General features: G+C 43.9%; 27 non-coding genes across 27 annotated transcripts; 14 read left to right on the top strand and 13 right to left on the bottom strand.

The window, feature by feature from the left end:
- Positions 1–172: 172 nt before the first annotated feature.
- Trnaq-cug lies at positions 173–244 on the bottom strand. Its single transcript has one exon. It is a non-coding gene; the product is annotated as a tRNA-Gln (tRNA).
- Positions 245–492: 248 nt separating this feature from the next.
- Trnay-gua lies at positions 493–581 on the top strand. The gene is given in 2 exon segments: positions 493–529; positions 546–581. It is a non-coding gene; the product is annotated as a tRNA-Tyr (tRNA).
- A 358-nt stretch (positions 582–939) lies between these two features.
- Trnaq-cug lies at positions 940–1,011 on the bottom strand. Its single transcript has one exon. It is a non-coding gene; the product is annotated as a tRNA-Gln (tRNA).
- Positions 1,012–1,259: 248 nt separating this feature from the next.
- Positions 1,260–1,349, top strand: Trnay-gua. The gene is given in 2 exon segments: positions 1,260–1,296; positions 1,313–1,349. It is a non-coding gene; the product is annotated as a tRNA-Tyr (tRNA).
- Positions 1,350–1,706: 357 nt separating this feature from the next.
- Trnaq-cug lies at positions 1,707–1,778 on the bottom strand. Its single transcript has one exon. It is a non-coding gene; the product is annotated as a tRNA-Gln (tRNA).
- A 248-nt stretch (positions 1,779–2,026) lies between these two features.
- Trnay-gua lies at positions 2,027–2,115 on the top strand. The gene is given in 2 exon segments: positions 2,027–2,063; positions 2,080–2,115. It is a non-coding gene; the product is annotated as a tRNA-Tyr (tRNA).
- A 358-nt stretch (positions 2,116–2,473) lies between these two features.
- On the bottom strand, positions 2,474–2,545 carry Trnaq-cug. Its single transcript has one exon. It is a non-coding gene; the product is annotated as a tRNA-Gln (tRNA).
- A 248-nt stretch (positions 2,546–2,793) lies between these two features.
- Trnay-gua lies at positions 2,794–2,882 on the top strand. Its single transcript is given in 2 exon segments — positions 2,794–2,830; positions 2,847–2,882. It is a non-coding gene; the product is annotated as a tRNA-Tyr (tRNA).
- Positions 2,883–9,118: 6,236 nt separating this feature from the next.
- Trnay-gua lies at positions 9,119–9,207 on the top strand. Its single transcript is given in 2 exon segments — positions 9,119–9,155; positions 9,172–9,207. It is a non-coding gene; the product is annotated as a tRNA-Tyr (tRNA).
- Positions 9,208–9,565: 358 nt separating this feature from the next.
- On the bottom strand, positions 9,566–9,637 carry Trnaq-cug. The gene has a single exon. It is a non-coding gene; the product is annotated as a tRNA-Gln (tRNA).
- A 248-nt stretch (positions 9,638–9,885) lies between these two features.
- On the top strand, positions 9,886–9,974 carry Trnay-gua. Its single transcript is given in 2 exon segments — positions 9,886–9,922; positions 9,939–9,974. It is a non-coding gene; the product is annotated as a tRNA-Tyr (tRNA).
- Positions 9,975–10,332: 358 nt separating this feature from the next.
- Trnaq-cug lies at positions 10,333–10,404 on the bottom strand. Its single transcript has one exon. It is a non-coding gene; the product is annotated as a tRNA-Gln (tRNA).
- Positions 10,405–10,652: 248 nt separating this feature from the next.
- Trnay-gua lies at positions 10,653–10,741 on the top strand. The gene is given in 2 exon segments: positions 10,653–10,689; positions 10,706–10,741. It is a non-coding gene; the product is annotated as a tRNA-Tyr (tRNA).
- A 358-nt stretch (positions 10,742–11,099) lies between these two features.
- Positions 11,100–11,171, bottom strand: Trnaq-cug. Its single transcript has one exon. It is a non-coding gene; the product is annotated as a tRNA-Gln (tRNA).
- A 248-nt stretch (positions 11,172–11,419) lies between these two features.
- Positions 11,420–11,508, top strand: Trnay-gua. The gene is given in 2 exon segments: positions 11,420–11,456; positions 11,473–11,508. It is a non-coding gene; the product is annotated as a tRNA-Tyr (tRNA).
- A 358-nt stretch (positions 11,509–11,866) lies between these two features.
- Positions 11,867–11,938, bottom strand: Trnaq-cug. Its single transcript has one exon. It is a non-coding gene; the product is annotated as a tRNA-Gln (tRNA).
- Positions 11,939–12,186: 248 nt separating this feature from the next.
- Trnay-gua lies at positions 12,187–12,275 on the top strand. Its single transcript is given in 2 exon segments — positions 12,187–12,223; positions 12,240–12,275. It is a non-coding gene; the product is annotated as a tRNA-Tyr (tRNA).
- Positions 12,276–12,633: 358 nt separating this feature from the next.
- Positions 12,634–12,705, bottom strand: Trnaq-cug. Its single transcript has one exon. It is a non-coding gene; the product is annotated as a tRNA-Gln (tRNA).
- Positions 12,706–12,953: 248 nt separating this feature from the next.
- Positions 12,954–13,042, top strand: Trnay-gua. Its single transcript is given in 2 exon segments — positions 12,954–12,990; positions 13,007–13,042. It is a non-coding gene; the product is annotated as a tRNA-Tyr (tRNA).
- Positions 13,043–13,400: 358 nt separating this feature from the next.
- Positions 13,401–13,472, bottom strand: Trnaq-cug. Its single transcript has one exon. It is a non-coding gene; the product is annotated as a tRNA-Gln (tRNA).
- A 248-nt stretch (positions 13,473–13,720) lies between these two features.
- Trnay-gua lies at positions 13,721–13,809 on the top strand. Its single transcript is given in 2 exon segments — positions 13,721–13,757; positions 13,774–13,809. It is a non-coding gene; the product is annotated as a tRNA-Tyr (tRNA).
- A 358-nt stretch (positions 13,810–14,167) lies between these two features.
- Trnaq-cug lies at positions 14,168–14,239 on the bottom strand. Its single transcript has one exon. It is a non-coding gene; the product is annotated as a tRNA-Gln (tRNA).
- A 248-nt stretch (positions 14,240–14,487) lies between these two features.
- Positions 14,488–14,576, top strand: Trnay-gua. Its single transcript is given in 2 exon segments — positions 14,488–14,524; positions 14,541–14,576. It is a non-coding gene; the product is annotated as a tRNA-Tyr (tRNA).
- Positions 14,577–14,934: 358 nt separating this feature from the next.
- Positions 14,935–15,006, bottom strand: Trnaq-cug. Its single transcript has one exon. It is a non-coding gene; the product is annotated as a tRNA-Gln (tRNA).
- A 248-nt stretch (positions 15,007–15,254) lies between these two features.
- On the top strand, positions 15,255–15,343 carry Trnay-gua. Its single transcript is given in 2 exon segments — positions 15,255–15,291; positions 15,308–15,343. It is a non-coding gene; the product is annotated as a tRNA-Tyr (tRNA).
- A 358-nt stretch (positions 15,344–15,701) lies between these two features.
- Positions 15,702–15,773, bottom strand: Trnaq-cug. The gene has a single exon. It is a non-coding gene; the product is annotated as a tRNA-Gln (tRNA).
- Positions 15,774–16,021: 248 nt separating this feature from the next.
- Trnay-gua lies at positions 16,022–16,110 on the top strand. Its single transcript is given in 2 exon segments — positions 16,022–16,058; positions 16,075–16,110. It is a non-coding gene; the product is annotated as a tRNA-Tyr (tRNA).
- Positions 16,111–16,387: the final 277 nt, after the last annotated feature.

Genomic DNA, 16,387 nt, shown 5'->3' with positions numbered 1-16,387 from the left:
TCTTACAGGCATTACTCGTTTAATGTGCTAAATAGGTCACATAGCCGCACCAATATTCAGCCGTTTCATAGACATCTCGTTTTTAATACAAACGTAGAAACTACACCCCTGAGCCTATCGCTGTTACTTCCTCGGCGAGAAACGCTTATTACAGAAAATTTAGACTAAACGAAGGTTCCACCGAGATTCGAACTCGGATCGCTGGATTCAGAGTCCAGAGTGCTAACCGTTACACCATGGAACCAGACAGGAGAATGGGACTCGTAAATACACTTAGCAGTGTTCTGACGTACTTCAGACACTTCCTACTTGCATTTTTTAACATAATTGACACGATCGAGCATTATAAAACTTAATCTGGGCAATGTTTGCACTTGCAGCCGATGACTGCATTTCCTGTGCGTCTATATGGCAGCGCTGAGTAGCAGTGTGTGGAAACGAAAGACAGGGACGGACGTAAAGCAATCAGTACGAATAAGAAAGTATGCAGGGCCTCTGGTAGCTCAGTTGGTAGAGCGGTGGACTGTAATGGAAGGTTCACAGTTATCCATAGGTCGCTGGTTCAAATCCGGCCCATAGGACTGTTTTTCTAATCTCAGGAGCAAAGAGGCTCCAGAGCATGCCCACTCGGTCAGAACCTCCCTATGTTTTAAACCTATTTTAAAGGAAATTCATTTGCTCAGCTTCTAGTAGCTAGTTGATAATCATGGGATTCTTAGCCTTCGTAGGATAATGATATTTCTTCGAATTATAGTAAAATTGCTTGCTCTTACAGGCATTACTCGTTTAATGTGCTATATAGGTCACATAGTCGCACCAATATTCAGCCGTTTCATAGACATCTCGTTTTTAATACAAACGTAGAAACTACACCCCTGAGCCTATCGCTGTTACTTCCTCGGCGAGAAACGCTTATTACAGAAAATTTAGACTAAACGAAGGTTCCACCGAGATTCGAACTCGGATCGCTGGATTCAGAGTCCAGAGTGCTAACCGTTACACCATGGAACCAGACAGGAGAATGGGACTCGTAAATACACTTAGCAGTGTTCTGACGTACTTCAGACACTTCCTACTTGCATTTTTTAACATAATTGACACGATCGAGCATTATAAAACTTAATCTGGGCAATGTTTGCACTTGCAGCCGATGACTGCATTTCCTGTGCGTCTATATGGCAGCGCTGAGTAGCAGTGTGTGGAAACGAAAGACAGGGACGGACGTAAAGCAATCAGTACGAATAAGAAAGTATGCAAGGTATCTGGTAGCTCAGTTGGTAGAGCGGTGGACTGTAGTGGAAGATTCACAGTTATCCATAGGTCGCTGGTTCAAATCCGGCCCAGAGGACTGTTTTTCTAATCTCAGGAGCAAAGAGGCTCCAGAGCATGCCCACTCGGTCAGAACCTCCCTATGTTTTAAACCTATTTTAAAGGAAATTCATTTGCTCAGCTTCTAGTAGCTAGTTGATAATCATGGGATTCTTAGCCTTCGTAGGATAATGATATTTCTTCGAATTATAGTAAAATTGCTTGCTCTTACAGGCATTACTCGTTTAATGTGCTATATAGGTCACATAGTCGCACCAATATTCAGCCGTTTCATAGACATCTCGTTTTTAATACAAACGTAGAAACTACACCCCTGAGCCTATCGCTGTTACTTCCTCGGCGAGAAACGCTTATTACAGAAAATTTAGACTAAACGAAGGTTCCACCGAGATTCGAACTCGGATCGCTGGATTCAGAGTCCAGAGTGCTAACCGTTACACCATGGAACCAGACAGGAGAATGGGACTCGTAAATACACTTAGCAGTGTTCTGACGTACTTCAGACACTTCCTACTTGCATTTTTTAACATAATTGACACGATCGAGCATTATAAAACTTAATCTGGGCAATGTTTGCACTTGCAGCCGATGACTGCATTTCCTGTGCGTCTATATGGCAGCGCTGAGTAGCAGTGTGTGGAAACGAAAGACAGGGACGGACGTAAAGCAATCAGTACGAATAAGAAAGTATGCAGGGCCTCTGGTAGCTCAGTTGGTAGAGCGGTGGACTGTAGTGGAAGGTTCACAGTTATCCATAGGTCGCTGGTTCAAATCCGGCCCAGAGGACTGTTTTTCTAATCTCAGGAGCAAAGAGGCTCCAGAGCATGCCCACTCGGTCAGAACCTCCCTATGTTTTAAACCTATTTTAAAGGAAATTCATTTGCTCAGCTTCTAGTAGCTAGTTGATAATCATGGGATTCTTAGCCTTCGTAGGATAATGATATTTCTTCGAATTATAGTAAAATTGCTTGCTCTTACAGGCATTACTCGTTTAATGTGCTATATAGGTCACATAGTCGCACCAATATTCAGCCGTTTCATAGACATCTCGTTTTTAATACAAACGTAGAAACTACACCCCTGAGCCTATCGCTGTTACTTCCTCGGCGAGAAACGCTTATTACAGAAAATTTAGACTAAACGAAGGTTCCACCGAGATTCGAACTCGGATCGCTGGATTCAGAGTCCAGAGTGCTAACCGTTACACCATGGAACCAGACAGGAGAATGGGACTCGTAAATACACTTAGCAGTGTTCTGACGTACTTCAGACACTTCCTACTTGCATTTTTTAACATAATTGACACGATCGAGCATTATAAAACTTAATCAGGGCAATGTTTGCACTTGCAGCCGATGACTGCATTTCCTGTGCGTCTATATGGCAGCGCTGAGTAGCAGTGTGTGGAAACGAAAGACAGGGACGGACGTAAAGCAATCAGTACGAATAAGAAAGTATGCAGGGCCTCTGGTAGCTCAGTTGGTAGAGCGGTGGACTGTAGTGGAAGGTTCACAGTTATCCATAGGTCGCTGGTTCAAATCCGGCCCATAGGACTGTTTTTCTAATCTCAGGAGCAAAGAGGCTCCAGAGCATGCCCACTCGGTCAGAACCTCCCTATGTTTTAAACCTATTTTAAAGGAAATTCATTTGCTCAGCTTCTAGTAGCTAGTTGATAATCATGGGATTCTTAGCCTTCGTAGGATAATGATATTTCTTCGAATTATAGTAAAATTGCTTGCTCTTACAGGCATTACTCGTTTAATGTGCTATATAGGTCACATAGTCGCACCAATATTCAGCCGTTTCATAGACATCTCGTTTTTAATACAAACGTAGAAACTACACCCCTGAGCCTATCGCTGTTACTTCCTCGGCGAGAAACGCTTATTACAGAAAATTTAGACTAAACGAAGGTTCCACCGAGATTCGAACTCGGATCGCTGGATTCAGAGTCCAGAGTGCTAACCGTTACACCATTTTTTTTTTTTTTTTTTTTTTTTTTGCGCTAGTGGTGTCAAAATTAACACACATATTTGATTTGACTCAGAAGCCGAACGGGTTACTTTCCGACGCTGTCTTAGATGCGCAAATGCCAGCCAAAACTCGCGGTGACGGCACTCAGCCGACCATTTCGCTAGATAACACCGTTCTGGCTGTGTGTGTATCAAGCTCAAGTGCATCTCCAAGCAGGAAATGGACAACAGCAACATTCAGACGATTTCGTACTGCTCAATAGCTACACTAAAACGGTGTGTTTCTTTTGCAGAATTGGAAAAACACGACCGTGACAGGATTCGAACCTGCAATCTTCGGATCCCAAGTCCGACGCCTTATCCATTTTTTTTTTTTTTTTTAATAGTTTGAAAGCCAAGTATCCTAGTCACTTTTTCTTTTCTTTTTTTTCGTTTTTTTTTTTTCACGTCGTCTGGCCAAGCGAAGTACTCGTAACTTATCATGGACGCTTACCCTACACCAGTCTTCTCAAAAACAATATCTAGCATGTTCCCAAAGAGGCTTTTGTATTGGCGTAATGCTTTCATTCTCCAGTAGGCCGTTTCCATGTACAATTTGTAGTCTATTATGTTGTCAGGTCCCTTTACGTTTATTACATAGTTTGCGAAATGGCCTAAGAGCCACATCACACTGTTGTGTTTGGTTGCAGGGTAGTATTTTTCCTGTGGGCGTAATAGCATCTCTGTTGTGTGATTTCGTCCACCACGGCGGGTGAGGATTCCAACTTTGGTCTTAGTCCAATCCCAGTTTCGCAGATGCCCGGCACACGTAAAGCGATGGAGGAGAGTGTCGACTAGTCCACATTGACAACAGTAATACGTGTCACTAAGCCCAATCCTTTGGAGTTTTTCGTTGGTGGCCACTATGTCATTGACGACTCTGTACCACGTGGACGTCACCTCAGAGGAGTGAATAGGGAGGTTAATATTGGTCCATACATTGTGCCATAAAATGGCCGGATACTGTACTTCGATTTTACTTGGGATGTCAGATGTGTCCCAGTGTTCTAATAGTTTCTTGGAAGTTATGTTGGTCGCGCGGAGAATGTCATCACCTAAGTAGCTGATGTCTACGTAAAATTCTCGTATATGCTTTAACTTATAGTTTAGTTTTCCCACGTTGATCGGTGGTTTCATGCATTCTGGCCGGACTACCTGGAATAGTTGAGAAGTGACGTTACTGTGGGCAAGATTAATCGTAAATAAGGTTCTTTTTAAGTACAACGCTCTCGCTTTCCTCGCAATGTTAGTGAGTTCTAAACCCCCTGCTGCCCTCGAATGGGTCAGGGTGACGAGTCGCACTTTAAAAAGATTCTCTTTCCAGACTTGTCTATTAGCCAGTCTCATGATGAGTGTGGCTTGCATTCTAGGTACTGGAAAGATCTGTGCAACGTAATACGCTTTAGAGAAAACATAGGTGTTTATGATTCGAATTGTCTGCAGGAGATTCGTAGAGCGCCAGCGAAGTTCACGCAGCGCTCCTCGTATCTTGTTGGTTGTCTCTCTCCAGTTGGTTGCTGTCATCGTCATGGGGCACTTGTTGAAGCTGATGCCTAACGTCTTGTGATGGTCCACCAGAGTGGCCCAAGAGATATGTACGTCCTCGAAGCCTCGAAGATTCAACAACTTACTCTTTTGTGCGTTAATCTTCGCACCTGATGCTCTATTGTAGTTATCAATCTCTGCTTTGAGGATGGCTATTTCACCGCCGTGTCGTATGACAACTCCTACGTCATCGGCGTAAGCTCTGGCGGATATGGTGACCCCAGAAACAGTCACTCCAGTCAATCGTCCATTGATCTGTCGTAGAAAAGGTTCCAACGAGAGAACATATAACAACATTGACAGCGGGCTGCCCTGCGGAACGCCCCTCCGAACATGAATGACTTTCGTAGACTGTCCATTTACAATGATTTTCGCCGTAATTCCAGTCATCAGTTGATGAATGATACGCACCGCACGATCCGAAAACCCCATCTGCTGCAAAACAAGTTCCACGTAGCGATGACTGACATGGTCAAAGGCCTTGCAGAAGTCTAGGAATAAGATCGCGCATTTAATATTTGTAACTGCAGCAACAGAAATCAAATCACGAAATTCAGAGATGGTAGTCATTATTGTCCGTCCAGGAAAACAGGCTTGATGGGTGTGGATAACTTTCCGGAGTAGGGGAGTCATCCGTTCTTTAACCGCCCTTGCTAATGTTTTATAGTCATAATTCATGAGCATGAGAGGACGAAAGTTATCGATTTTCTTGTGGCCCGTGCTTTTCGGTATCAAGACAAGTTTGCCCTCTTTGAGTTCTGATGGAATTGCACCTCCTCTCACGAGTTCATTAATGACCTCAGTAAACACTGTTCCAATGATATGCCAATACCGTTGATAAAACTCTTTAGGAATACCGTCTGGACCCGCCGATTTATTTGGAAGAGATGTCTTGACCAGGTCGAACACCTCGTCGACTGTGAAGTCAACAAACAAGGAATTATTGTCATCTACGGTGATTAAATTACGTAATGAGTCGATGACTTCAAAGCCATCACAGTTATCAGACTGGTCCTCGTTGTAGAGCAATTCGTAATGCCGATGGAGTGCACGGACAATGTCACCTTGGTCTGTGAGTACCCTACCGTCTTCTAGTTTGAGATCCTCAATAAAAGTACGTCGCCGATTAGACTGATGTTTCATCAAATGGTACAATGAAGTTGTTTCATCCTCCAAGAGAGATTTTGCTTTTGATTTGATTTTCAATCCGTCTAACCGTTTCCGTGTGATGCTTAAAAGTTTGGCTTTTACTCGTTTTATCCGTGCTAGGTGAGTGCCTGACCCATGTGACTGTTCATGGAGTTCTCGTAAAACCGTGTAGTAGAATTCAATAGTCCGTTTTTCTGCCATACTTTTGTGAAAACTGTAATTTTTTAATGTTTGTCGCAACTTCACCTTAGCAATTTTGACCCACCACTCGGTTTTGGTTCCGTAATTCTGAATTGATCTTAAACATTTCGTCCACGTGTCGAGAACGCAATCTTCAAGATCGTCATCTTTCAAATGCGCGATATTGAGGGTCCATTGGTTGCGGTATGCGCGAGTGGACTGCTTGACCAATGTTATGGAAACGGAGAGAGCGCAATGGTCGGAAAAATACGTGGGGATGACGTCCGCATTTAGTACGTGAGTGCTAATATTCTCAGAGACATATATTCGATCAATGCGACTACATGAGGCCGAAGTAAGAAACGTATATTTGACTAACGTAGGGAAGAGGACTTCCCAGGCATCCTTGTATCGCATAGTTTTAAGTAAGTCATGAAGCTCCTGAGAATAATTAAAATGTGGAGTCTGGTCTTTCCGATGGACAACACAATTGAAATCACCTCCGACAATGACCTTGATAGGATTCTTCCGAAGCAAATACACAACATCTTCCTTGAAGAATTTGGCCCTCTCTGACCTTTTAGTGGTACCCGATGGAACATAAACATTTAAAATCGTGACATCATAAACTTGACAACTTAAGCCTCTTCCGGATTCAAGCTGATCCAGTATCATTACTGGTATCCCGACACGACTCATTATAGCAGTTCCTGTACTATCGTCTGATGAGACGTTGAAAAAAGCGTTAAAGCCAGGTATATGAAAATCAGTAAACAGGACTTCTTGCAACAAAATTATGTCCGCCTCCGATTCGTAAATAAATTGTTTCAAAGATGATTTTTTTAAGTCCGAAGTAGTTCTGTTGATATTGAGAGTTACAATGTTATAAGTTTGACTCATGATGTCAAACTAGCGACACGCACTTGTATTCGTGTAGGTGGGGCACCGTACACTATATATCTGAGAGTATAAGAACGCCCAATGAAGTGCACATAATCATGTAGGCTCAATTCAGGCGGTAATGCTGCTAAGTTTGTGCATCGGTGGCAACTATAGACGTCGTGGGCGGACCTGTAGGACAATCGGCGTCGGCGTTCTCGAAGTGCCCCTGGGGGGGTGCTACTATGCCTTCAGGTGATTTTCTTTCTAATTTAGCCGCTTCGCGCCGTATCTGACTTCGACTGTGAGTTACGTTCGGCGGAGGATTCAACCGGCGTCGTTGAGGAGCTTGTGTCACGGCATGAGTTTGAGAAACACCTTTATGCTGCGAAACTTGTTGCCTACTGTGACTATCACGTGGAGGATCTGGCAAATCCTGTGCCATAAGTTGCCGTTCTGCGGCATTGGAAACTGTCACGTCACTGGCAGTCGCCACATCAGGCCGCTCAGTAACGGGAAAAGAAGATTCACATTCCTGCCCCTCGGCCTCTGCTGTCGCTTTGGGAGAGCTTTCTGTCCCAACCTGGACAGTAGCAGGTGCAGGCATCGCAACAGCTACTGCAGATACCTTAACATTCCCGCCCTGAGACGTGGATTCGACCTCCATAACGTTCACTTCTGACCCGCCGTCACCAGAACAGGATTTTTGCTTTTGAACAGGGTGCGCTTGGTTAGAGTCTTCCGCATCTGAGGAGTCACTAACTGAGTCATGAGGTCGCTTATAACTGGAATTGTTCCGGTCACTAGCAGCCGTGTCAGAGTGCGCGTCGACAGAAGACGCCGTAAGTTGATTGCCATCGAGCGTAATAGGTTCGGTTCCAATTACGGAAGGTGAAGTAGCAGCAGGCTGTTCAACTTTACCATTCATCAGAACGTCACTGAACGTCAGCCGCTGCCTCCTCTGCAGAGTGTTTTTCAGGACAAATACGCGACGCGGACAATCCTGACGCAGATGCCCACTCTCATTACAAATATGACAGGTGGGCGTCTGACCGGCATAGGTGGCTAGTACCTTGTACCCACAAACCATAATATGTGACGGAATGCTGACTTTAACATGCATCTCTACAGATCTCACTCCACTGTCGCATTGCAACCGGTGTTCACGAGACCACAACTCATTCCTAATATTCCTAACCTCGCCATATGCAGATAAGACCTCTCGCAGATAGCAATTCTCTACTTCGGGTGGCAAGTTAAACACTCTCACATTTTTGTACTCGAGATCAGCAGTAGAAATTGTAACAGTACTCACTGTTCCATCACGGTGAAGAAAGTCGATCGTGCCACCATGGTTTGCCAGTAAACGCTCCATCACAAGAGGGTCCAGCAGTTTGACGAAAAAACAATACTGCTCCAGATCGTAATAAGCAGTATGCACTTGCTCCGACGTAATGCCAACAACATCCACAATCCAGTCGTGCACTTCAAGGGAGCTTGGTTGAACGGACCTGGTGGACTTGTCAAACTGAAACTTGATTGTATTCTTCCTTGGAAATAAACGTGACATGTCGCTAATCAACCCGGCAAGGGCTAATAGCACTTATACTTGGCAAAACACAACTGACAAACGACACAACACGGAACTGAAACACGGAACGGGAACACAACACGCGATGAGAGACAAACAGCAAAACGTAAACACCGCTAGGGACTCGGAGCTCGCGACACTTCCTCACTCCAGCGCGTCTCAAGCGGAACTGACACCATGGAACCAGACAGGAGAATGGGACTCGTAAATACACTTAGCAGTGTTCTGACGTACTTCAGACACTTCCTACTTGCATTTTTTAACATAATTGACACGATCGAGCATTATAAAACTTAATCTGGGCAATGTTTGCACTTGCAGCCGATGACTGCATTTCCTGTGCGTCTATATGGCAGCGCTGAGTAGCAGTGTGTGGAAACGAAAGACAGGGACGGACGTAAAGCAATCAGTACGAATAAGAAAGTATGCAGGGCCTCTGGTAGCTCAGTTGGTAGAGCGGTGGACTGTAGTGGAAGATTCACAGTTATCCATAGGTCGCTGGTTCAAATCCGGCCCAGAGGACTGTTCTTCTAATCTCAGGAGCAAAGAGGCTCCAGAGCATGCCCACTCGGTCAGAACCTCCCTATGTTTTAAACCTATTTTAAAGGAAATTCATTTGCTCAGCTTCTAGTAGCTAGTTGATAATCATGGGATTCTTAGCCTTCGTAGGATAATGATATTTCTTCGAATTATAGTAAAATTGCTTGCTCTTACAGGCATTACTCGTTTAATGTGCTATATAGGTCACATAGTCGCACCAATATTCAGCCGTTTCATAGACATCTCGCTTTTAATACAAACGTAGAAACTACACCCCTGAGCCTATCGCTGTTACTTCCTCGGCGAGAAACGCTTATTACAGAAAATTTAGACTAAACGAAGGTTTCACCGAGATTCGAACTCGGATCGCTGGATTCAGAGTCCAGAGTGCTAACCGTTACACCATGGAACCGGACAGGAGAATGGGACTCGTAAATACACTTAGCAGTGTTCTGACGTACTTCAGACACTTCCTACTTGCATTTTTTAACATAATTGTCACGATCGAGCATTATAAAACTTAATCTGGGCAATGTTTGCACTTGCAGCCGATGACTGCATTTCCTGTGCGTCTATATGGCAGCGCTGAGTAGCAGTGTGTGGAAACGAAAGACAGGGACGGACATAAAGCAATCAGTACGAATAAGAAAGTATGCAGGGCCTCTGGTAGCTCAGTTGGTAGAGCGGTGGACTGTAGTGGAAGATTCACAGTTATCCATAGGTCGCTGGTTCAAATCCGGCCCAGAGGACTGTTTTTCTAATCTCAGGAGCAAAGAGGCTCCAGAGCATGTCCACTCGGTCAGAACCTCCCTATGTTTTAAACCTATTTTAAAGGAAATTCATTTGCTCAGCTTCTAGTAGCTAGTTGATAATCATGGGATTCTTAGCCTTCGTAGGATAATGATATTTCTTCGAATTATAGTAAAATTGCTTGCTCTTACAGGCATTACTCGTTTAATGTGCTATATAGGTCACATAGTCGCACCAATATTCAGCCGTTTCATAGACATCTCGTTTTTAATACAAACGTAGAAACTACACCCCTGAGCCTATCGCTGTTACTTCCTCGGCGAGAAACGCTTATTACAGAAAATTTAGACTAAACGAAGGTTCCACCGAGATTCGAACTCGGATCGCTGGATTCAGAGTCCAGAGTGCTAACCGTTACACCATGGAACCAGACAGGAGAATGGGACTCGTAAATACACTTAGCAGTGTTCTGACGTACTTCAGACACTTCCTACTTGCATTTTTTAACATAATTGACACGATCGAGCATTATAAAACTTAATCTGGGCAATGTTTGCACTTGCAGCCGATGACTGCATTTCCTGTGCGTCTATATGGCAGCGCTGAGTAGCAGTGTGTGGAAACGAAAGACAGGGACGGACGTAAAGCAATCAGTACGAATAAGAAAGTATGCAGGGCCTCTGGTAGCTCAGTTGGTAGAGCGGTGGACTGTAGTGGAAGATTCACAGTTATCCATAGGTCGCTGGTTCAAATCCGGCCCAGAGGACTGTTTTTCTAATCTCAGGAGCAAAGAGGCTCCAGAGCATGCCCACTCGGTCAGAACCTCCCTATGTTTTAAACCTATTTTAAAGGAAATTCATTTGCTCAGCTTCTAGTAGCTAGTTGATAATCATGGGATTCTTAGCCTTCGTAGGATAATGATATTTCTTCGAATTATAGTAAAATTGCTTGCTCTTACAGGCATTACTCGTTTAATGTGCTATATAGGTCACATAGTCGCACCAATATTCAGCCGTTTCATAGACATCTCGTTTTTAATACAAACGTAGAAACTACACCCCTGAGCCTATCGCTGTTACTTCCTCGGCGAGAAACGCTTATTACAGAAAATTTTGACTAAACGAAGGTTCCACCTAGATTCGAACTCGGATCGCTGGATTCAGAGTCCAGAGTGCTAACCGTTACACCATGGAACCAGACAGGAGAATGGGACTCGTAAATACACTTAGCAGTGTTCTGACGTACTTCAGACACTTCCTACTTGCATTTTTTAACATAATTGACACGATCGAGCATTATAAAACTTAATCTGGGCAATGTTTGCACTTGCAGCCGATGACTGCATTTCCTGTGCGTCTATATGGCAGCGCTGAGTAGCAGTGTGTGGAAACGAAAGACAGGGACGGACGTAAAGCAATCAGTACGAATAAGAAAGTATGCAGGGCCTCTGGTAGCTCAGTTGGTAGAGCGGTGGCCTGTAGTGGAAGATTCACAGTTATCCATAGGTCGCTGGTTCAAATCCGGCCCAGAGGACTGTTTTTCTAATCTCAGGAGCAAAGAGGCTCCAGAGCATGCCCACTCGGTCAGAACCTCCCTATGTTTTAAACCTATTTTAAAGGAAATTCATTTGCTCAGCTTCTAGTAGCTAGTTGATAATCATGGGATTCTTAGCCTTCGTAGGATAATGATATTTCTTCGAATTATAGTAAAATTGCTTGCTCTTACAGGCATTACTCGTTTAATGTGCTATATAGGTCACATAGTCGCACCAATATTCAGCCGTTTCATAGACATCTCGTTTTTAATACAAACGTAGAAACTACACCCCTGAGCCTATCGCTGTTACTTCCTCGGCGAGAAACGCTTATTACAGAAAATTTAGACTAAACGAAGGTTCCACCGAGATTCGAACTCGGATCGCTGGATTCAGAGTCCAGAGTGCTAACCGTTACACCATGGAACCAGACAGGAGAATGGGACTCGTAAATACACTTAGCAGTGTTCTGACGTACTTCAGACACTTCCTACTTGCATTTTTTAACATAATTGACACGATCGAGCATTATAAAACTTAATCTGGGCAATGTTTGCACTTGCAGCCGATGACTGCATTTCCTGTGCGTCTATATGGCAGCGCTGAGTAGCAGTGTGTGGAAACGAAAGACAGGGACGGACGTAAAGCAATCAGTACGAATAAGAAAGTATGCAGGGCCTCTGGTAGCTCAGTTGGTAGAGCGGTGGACTGTAGTGGAAGATTCACAGTTATCCATAGGTCGCTGGTTCAAATCCGGCCCAGAGGACTGTTCTTCTAATCTCAGGAGCAAAGAGGCTCCAGAGCATGCCCACTCGGTCAGAACCTCCCTATGTTTTAAACCTATTTTAAAGGAAATTCATTTGCTCAGCTTCTAGTAGCTAGTTGATAATCATGGGATTCTTAGCCTTCGTAGGATAATGATATTTCTTCGAATTATAGTAAAATTGCTTGCTCTTACAGGCATTACTCGTTTAATGTGCTATATAGGTCACATAGTCGCACCAATATTCAGCCGTTTCATAGACATCTCGCTTTTAATACAAACGTAGAAACTACACCCCTGAGCCTATCGCTGTTACTTCCTCGGCGAGAAACGCTTATTACAGAAAATTTAGACTAAACGAAGGTTTCACCGAGATTCGAACTCGGATCGCTGGATTCAGAGTCCAGAGTGCTAACCGTTACACCATGGAACCAGACAGGAGAATGGGACTCGTAAATACACTTAGCAGTGTTCTGACGTACTTCAGACACTTCCTACTTGCATTTTTTAACATAATTGTCACGATCGAGCATTATAAAACTTAATCTGGGCAATGTTTGCACTTGCAGCCGATGACTGCATTTCCTGTGCGTCTATATGGCAGCGCTGAGTAGCAGTGTGTGGAAACGAAAGACAGGGACGGACATAAAGCAATCAGTACGAATAAGAAAGTATGCAGGGCCTCTGGTAGCTCAGTTGGTAGAGCGGTGGCCTGTAGTGGAAGATTCACAGTTATCCATAGGTCGCTGGTTCAAATCCGGCCCAGAGGACTGTTTTTCTAATCTCAGGAGCAAAGAGGCTCCAGAGCATGCCCACTCGGTCAGAACCTCCCTATGTTTTAAACCTATTTTAAAGGAAATTCATTTGCTCAGCTTCTAGTAGCTAGTTGATAATCATGGGATTCTTAGCCTTCGTAGGATAATGATATTTCTTCGAATTATAGTAAAATTGCTTGCTCTTACAGGCATTACTCGTTTAATGTGCTATATAGGTCACATAGTCGCACCAATATTCAGCCGTTTCATAGACATCTCGTTTTTAATACAAACGTAGAAACTACACCCCTGAGCCTATCGCTGTTACTTCCTCGGCGAGAAACGCTTATTACAGAAAATTTAGACTAAACGAAGGTTCCACCGAGATTCGAACTCGGATCGCTGGATTCAGAGTCCAGAGTGCTAACCGTTACACCATGGAACCAGACAGGAGAATGGGACTCGTAAATACACTTAGCAGTGTTCTGACGTACTTCAGACACTTCCTACTTGCATTTTTTAACATAATTGACACGATCGAGCATTATAAAACTTAATCTGGGCAATGTTTGCACTTGCAGCCGATGACTGCATTTCCTGTGCGTCTATATGGCAGCGCTGAGTAGCAGTGTGTGGAAACGAAAGACAGGGACGGACGTAAAGCAATCAGTACGAATAAGAAAGTATGCAGGGCCTCTGGTAGCTCAGTTGGTAGAGCGGTGGACTGTAGTGGAAGATTCACAGTTATCCATAGGTCGCTGGTTCAAATCCGGCCCAGAGGACTGTTCTTCTAATCTCAGGAGCAAAGAGGCTCCAGAGCATGCCCACTCGGTCAGAACCTCCCTATGTTTTAAACCTATTTTAAAGGAAATTCATTTGCTCAGCTTCTAGTAGCTAGTTGATAATCATGGGATTCTTAGCCTTCGTAGGATAATGATATTTCTTCGAATTATAGTAAAATTGCTTGCTCTTACAGGCATTACTCGTTTAATGTGCTATATAGGTCACATAGTCGCACCAATATTCAGCCGTTTCATAGACATCTCGCTTTTAATACAAACGTAGAAACTACACCCCTGAGCCTATCGCTGTTACTTCCTCGGCGAGAAACGCTTATTACAGAAAATTTAGACTAAACGAAGGTTTCACCGAGATTCGAACTCGGATCGCTGGATTCAGAGTCCAGAGTGCTAACCGTTACACCATGGAACCAGACAGGAGAATGGGACTCGTAAATACACTTAGCAGTGTTCTGACGTACTTCAGACACTTCCTACTTGCATTTTTTAACATAATTGTCACGATCGAGCATTATAAAACTTAATCTGGGCAATGTTTGCACTTGCAGCCGATGACTGCATTTCCTGTGCGTCTATATGGCAGCGCTGAGTAGCAGTGTGTGGAAACGAAAGACAGGGACGGACATAAAGCAATCAGTACGAATAAGAAAGTATGCAGGGCCTCTGGTAGCTCAGTTGGTAGAGCGGTGGACTGTAGTGGAAGATTCACAGTTATCCATAGGTCGCTGGTTCAAATCCGGCCCAGAGGACTGTTTTTCTAATCTCAGGAGCAAAGAGGCTCCAGAGCATGTCCACTCGGTCAGAACCTCCCTATGTTTTAAACCTATTTTAAAGGAAATTCATTTGCTCAGCTTCTAGTAGCTAGTTGATAATCATGGGATTCTTAGCCTTCGTAGGATAATGATATTTCTTCGAATTATAGTAAAATTGCTTGCTCTTACAGGCATTACTCGTTTAATGTGCTATATAGGTCACATAGTCGCACCAATATTCAGCCGTTTCATAGACATCTCGTTTTTAATACAAACGTAGAAACTACACCCCTGAGCCTATCGCTGTTACTTCCTCGGCGAGAAACGCTTATTACAGAAAATTTAGACTAAACGAAGGTTCCACCGAGATTCGAACTCGGATCGCTGGATTCAGAGTCCAGAGTGCTAACCGTTACACCATGGAACCAGACAGGAGAATGGGACTCGTAAATACACTTAGCAGTGTTCTGACGTACTTCAGACACTTCCTACTTGCATTTTTTAACATAATTGACACGATCGAGCATTATAAAACTTAATCTGGGCAATGTTTGCACTTGCAGCCGATGACTGCATTTCCTGTGCGTCTATATGGCAGCGCTGAGTAGCAGTGTGTGGAAACGAAAGACAGGGACGGACGTAAAGCAATCAGTACGAATAAGAAAGTATGCAGGGCCTCTGGTAGCTCAGTTGGTAGAGCGGTGGACTGTAGTGGAAGATTCACAGTTATCCATAGGTCGCTGGTTCAAATCCGGCCCAGAGGACTGTTTTTCTAATCTCAGGAGCAAAGAGGCTCCAGAGCATGCCCACTCGGTCAGAACCTCCCTATGTTTTAAACCTATTTTAAAGGAAATTCATTTGCTCAGCTTCTAGTAGCTAGTTGATAATCATGGGATTCTTAGCCTTCGTAGGATAATGATATTTCTTCGAATTATAGTAAAATTGCTTGCTCTTACAGGCATTACTCGTTTAATGTGCTATATAGGTCACATAGTCGCACCAATATTCAGCCGTTTCATAGACATCTCGTTTTTAATACAAACGTAGAAACTACACCCCTGAGCCTATCGCTGTTACTTCCTCGGCGAGAAACGCTTATTACAGAAAATTTAGACTAAACGAAGGTTCCACCGAGATTCGAACTCGGATCGCTGGATTCAGAGTCCAGAGTGCTAACCGTTACACCATGGAACCAGACAGGAGAATGGGACTCGTAAATACACTTAGCAGTGTTCTGACGTACTTCAGACACTTCCTACTTGCATTTTTTAACATAATTGACACGATCGAGCATTATAAAACTTAATCTGGGCAATGTTTGCACTTGCAGCCGATGACTGCATTTCCTGTGCGTCTATATGGCAGCGCTGAGTAGCAGTGTGTGGAAACGAAAGACAGGGACGGACGTAAAGCAATCAGTACGAATAAGAAAGTATGCAGGGCCTCTGGTAGCTCAGTTGGTAGAGCGGTGGCCTGTAGTGGAAGATTCACAGTTATCCATAGGTCGCTGGTTCAAATCCGGCCCAGAGGACTGTTTTTCTAATCTCAGGAGCAAAGAGGCTCCAGAGCATGCCCACTCGGTCAGAACCTCCCTATGTTTTAAACCTATTTTAAAGGAAATTCATTTGCTCAGCTTCTAGTAGCTAGTTGATAATCATGGGATTCTTAGCCTTCGTAGGATAATGATATTTCTTCGAATTATAGTAAAATTGCTTGCTCTTACAGGCATTACTCGTTTAATGTGCTATATAGGTCACATAGTCGCACCAATATTCAGCCGTTTCATAGACATCTCGTTTTTAATACAA

Source organism: Schistocerca piceifrons, chromosome 2 (genome assembly GCF_021461385.2).
Source record: "Schistocerca piceifrons isolate TAMUIC-IGC-003096 chromosome 2, iqSchPice1.1, whole genome shotgun sequence".
In the NCBI taxonomy this organism is placed as follows: Eukaryota; Metazoa; Arthropoda; class Insecta; order Orthoptera; family Acrididae; genus Schistocerca; species Schistocerca piceifrons.
Note: the sequence above shows the minus strand (reverse complement) of the source record. Positions and strands in the feature narration are given on the sequence as shown.